We start from the raw sequence: 5251 nt of genomic DNA, 5'->3' as shown, positions 1-5251 counted from the left end.
TATACTTAGTATTTTATCAGTTGATTAACGTTTACTTAATGACGGTTCGCTTGCTAGAAGTTTGACGTTATTATCATACTGATGGCGGTGATCAACTGGTCCCTAAAAGTCACACCTAAAGGATGTGTTTGAGAGATGTGATTGTATGGAAATATAATCACATTGATGCCTTATATGACTAAAAGGTTAGTCCATGTATTTGACTAAAAAGTTAGTCAATGTGATGATGAGACGATTATTTAATATAATTAAATAATATTAGCTGAGACGAATTAATTGTTAATTCGTAAATTGAATATAAACTGTTATATTTAATTAATGTATATAATGTTAGCTTAAACGAATTAAGATGTTAATTCGTAATTAAACGTAACCAGTTATATTTAATTAGCAAATTATAAATATGCGATATTTATAGTTAAAGTATATATTATACGACATTGTCATAATAAATGATTGACAGACCGGTATTAATAAATCGACTACAAACTGTTGTGTATAGACTTATTAAATACGTGTTGACATAATTGACAATTGATAATATATACACATTTTATACAATAAATTAACTACCTAAAAATAAGAAGATTTTTCTCCTTATTTTTTGTTTGGGTTGTTGACCGAAAAATAGGAAATAAAAAGGAGAAAAAAAATCCTCCCTTTTTCTCTCATTTACACGGTTAAAAGGGGAATAAAGGGGATGCTTTTCTCACTTGATTTTTGACCTTATTCTCATCATCACATAAACCCTAAAAATAATTAGAGAAATTAGGGATCTCATTCTAGCAAAAGAGAGACATTTCTCAAGGCATTTTGGGTGCAACAATTAGGAGAATATCGATCTCGATATTTGTTCTTAGGCCAAATTGCTAGGACCAAAGGTTGATTCTAATCTGTATTCATTTTGTTTATGCAATTTCGTTTATGACTAGCAATTTCATAATTATAATTTCGTTATAATCCAAATTTCTTGATGAAGTATACCGATATTTCCTACAATAGCACAGTGACCTGCAAGCTTCTCAGGATTTCGGCAAATTTGCCGAATTGTTGATTAGCTTTAGTAATATGCAGACGCCTCGGGAAGGGAACCGTGATGGGTATCTCGAGTCCCTTGTTCTTCTCTTCCAACGTGCCAGCCGCATCAAGCTCCAAGTCTTTCGGACGCTTCTTTCCTCTTGAACGAGGTGTTTTAGGTGATTTCTCACTCGATCGAGCACTAGCAGGCTCTCGATCAAGCTGTTCCTTATCCATACTACTCGATCGACCAAAAATCCCATTCGATCGAGTAGTTTCTTCAACAGAGTCACTCGATCGAGCAGAAATTTCACTCGATCGAGCAGTTCCTTTTTCCTGTTCACTCGATCGAGTAGAAATTCCACTCGATCGAGTACTTTCTTCAACATTTTTACTCGATCGACCCCCAGAAACTAGTCGATCGAGTACTTTCTTAGCCGTCAGTTCCTTTTATTCACCAGAACACTGTTCATCAGCAGTTATAACCTTCCTCGAGTCTGATTTCAACACTTCTGGTCCCTTATATGAACGACCGCTTCTCAAATTGATTAAATTTACCGTTTCATGTGGATTTTTGTCATCTTGTGACGGTAAATGACCCGGTTTCCTTGTGGATTGGTTCGCGGCTAACTGGGCAACTTAAGTTTCAAGTGCCTTTATGGATGTATGTTTTTGTTGATCACTCAGGTGCCACTGCTTTGTAAAAGATTGCAACATCGTCTTTAGCTCACCTATCTCACTTACCTCACCGGAAGATGATGCACCGTGATTGGGAGGAGAGAAGGAAGGAGGCTTCTGAAAGCCTTGTTGATTCTTATGTGGAGGAACATACGGCTGCTGCTGGTGCGGAGGGGGGGGGGGAGGGGGGGGGGGGTAGGATTGAGCACATTTTGACTTGTCCACCTCAGATTGGGATGAACTGCCCCTTGGTTGTTATAATAGGAACCCCCTCCTTGCCTATATTGTTGAAAGGCACGGACCTGTTCCTTCTCTGTAAGACAGCCAATAGCATTGTGACCGTCATTGCTCCCACACCTCTCACATGTGACGGTCTCCCCTCTAGTAAGCATATGGACCGTCTGAGGCTCCCCAGCAGAATGCAACTCCAACTTATCAAACCTAGCATTCATGGCTTCTAGCTGAGACACAACTTGCTTATCAACTGCATGAACTGACCTAATACCATCCCTCGGGTTTCCATACTCAACACTGTGATTCACCATCTCTTCAATAAGGGCCCATACCTTATCATCGTCAGTGTTCTCTTGGAATCTCCCATTAGATGACGCATCAAGTATGGCTCTGTGATCATCGTACAACCTATTGTAGAACTGGTTAGACAGAAACCATGGATCAAAAACATGGTGAGGAATAAACCTCACTAACTTCTTGAAACGGGACCATGCTTCATATAAAGTTTCATCAGGTGTGATACCCGTCGTTGTGAGTACCAAATATAAAATTTATAATTTCCTATTAAGACTAACCTAGGCTAGCGGTAACAGGGTCGAACCACAAGGAGGCAGTTGTAAACTTTAGCCGATCTATGTTCAGTCTGAGGTAACTATTATGGGGGTTGATTTGAACTGGTCTAAGACTAAGAGCAAACAAAGATAATAAACTAAAAATACGAATTTAACAGATAAAAGAAAGGGTACTAGGATGGTCGGTTCATTATAGCTTCGGCGGCAGCAAATTAAGTCGGTCTGAATCGAACACAAGTAAGGCGGGAAATAAAGAGGTCCTCTCGGTCCACTCTTAACAATTAGCATCTCTCGATCTCGCTAAAGGTCCCTAATGTCACTAATACTAACTTTCGTCCTGAAAAGCGACTAATGGTCTAAACTATACCTACCTTTCGATCTTAGCACAGTTTAGTCGATTTAATTGACGGTCAAATAACCTTCCCTATCTTTCGATCTAATGGGTCGGTCACAAAATAGGTATTTAACTGGTCGCATGCATTCGATTTGTTAAATACAAGATTAAGAACAATTAAAACGAAGGATAACCTTACAAGGTCAGTCGATCGACCAACAATGTCAGTCGATCGACTGACACGCGGGTTCAGTCCGTGTTCAATCTAATGCCGCCTATGCTACAATTCCCCTACATCCTAGCACTATAGAATTAGCTACTCATGCTAAGGGTAGAAACAATAACATAACCGATAAAACTAGCTACTGAATTCATGCTTAAAACAGGAAAAGAAGCAATTAACATGCAATAATGAAGATGGTTTCGGGAATCTACTAGCAATTCTAATCTATTAGCAAAATAAATGAACTGAAAGTAAACAAGAAGAATACCGAATTGCAGGGCAAAGATTGATTATTTAAGATCCCAAATTCCGATGCTCACAATAGTCCCAAACCCTAACTATTCGATAAAGAACTTGAATGAAAACTTAATGCTAAAACTTGATGTAGAATTCTGAATAAAAGACTTCCTCATAAACTGATGATCTAGGTTACGTTATATAGGAAATATACGTAACATCTTATTCCAAAACCTAAACACAATGGGCTTTAAGTTCCTCGATCTTTTAATTCTCGTCTGAAGCAGCGATGTGGTCGATCGACTAAGCAGGGAAGTCGATCGTTGGATCTCGCAATGAGCTTCACGGATCCCGATAGTTGGTCGATCGACTGATGGGTCTAGTCGATCGACTGCTTGAGCTGCTAGTTGACTGCTTTATTCTCGTGGATACGTCTTTGGGCCTTGGATCGCGCACCAAGCTCGTTCCTTAAGCAATTCCTTTACGTCATTTGCAATGCAGGTCACTCGGGGACGGATTTGGCTTGATTTCCCGTCGAATTCTTCACATTTCTGCAATAAAGTACAAAAACACGAAAGTAGAAGAAAATAGGGAAATATAGGCATATATTGCACATCTGAGCTCTGAAATGCGTGTAGAAAAGAGTGTGAAACGTCATATTTTAGACACGCATCAAATCTCCCCAAACCAAACCTTGCTTGTCCCCAAGCAAGAACTAGACTCGATCTAATGACCTAATGGAACGAGTTCAATCTCAGAGCGAAATGCAACAAGTAAAGCCTAAGCCAATTTAATGCACAACTAACAATCAATCAGGAATGTGAATCATGCAAACGAATTATAAAGTCGTTAAAAATATTGCTGAACCGTTGACTGTAGAGACTTATCAAATTGGACTCTCGCGGGTCGCTCATATCACACATAAGCACAAGTGAATATATAAGAGGATAAAAAGAATTTATTTTTGTAGAGACTCTCACCTAACTACGACCTATAAGAACATGCCAGCAATAAAATATGAAAGTGATCTTTACGACCGTACATACGCATTCCAACCAAACAGATGACCAATGACATATGCCGAGGTATATATGGGATATGTGAGGTATGGGTAAGAAGAGGCAAAACATTTCATGATAAAGTGGGGGTACAGGTGATCAAGCTAGTACCAAAACGGAACCAAGTGGCAACATCCAACTTCTTGCTCAATATCGAACAAAACGGTGCTATAACAAGCACAAATCTCACAATCTCCAGATGTAAAAGTGATCAACTAACTCCCCATAAAATAAGAATAAAACATGGGAGCAAAAATCGCCAAAAGATAAGGATTAAATTATGCGAATTGACTTTTCTCTTTTCTCTCTTCGAACTTCAGTCGATCGACTATATTGGGCAGTCGATCGACTGCCTTGAACAGTACAGGACTCCTTTTTTTTTTTCGAATCATTTTTTTCATCTTTTTTTTTTTCATTTTTCTTTTCTTTTTATTTCTTTCTTTCCTTCTTTTCATCTTCCCAACTTCATCTCAAAAGAGCAATGGCTACCAAAAACGAGTAACAATCCTTAAAACCGGACTACTAGCTTTGTGAGGTAGGCTATATGTAGGATGTAGCAAATGGGACAAAAAAGGATATTTTTGGCAGTGTGGGGCTTATGGGCAAAATGAGAAAAGGAAACCTCTACCACATGTGTCGACAAACCACAAACCGAATGCATACAGGTATTAAGTAGATCAAATTCATATTCATGCAAATTAAGGAAACATGTCTCATAAGGAGTACTACTCACGTTCCTAGATAAACCGGTCATGAATGTCACCAGTTATAGGCTCTAAAACTCAGAAAAATGATGTAGCTTGCCAATAATCTAAGTCAAGTCTAAAGTTCAGCAAATAAATCAACGAAAACTCGTAGATATGCATTTACGATTCTTCTAATAACATGTTAATCTAGC

The sequence above is a fragment of the Silene latifolia genome, chromosome 10 (genome assembly GCF_048544455.1).
Source record: "Silene latifolia isolate original U9 population chromosome 10, ASM4854445v1, whole genome shotgun sequence".
Taxonomy (NCBI): Eukaryota; Viridiplantae; Streptophyta; class Magnoliopsida; order Caryophyllales; family Caryophyllaceae; genus Silene; species Silene latifolia.
The sequence above is the reverse complement of the archived record's forward strand: the minus strand, read 5'-3'. Positions refer to the sequence as shown.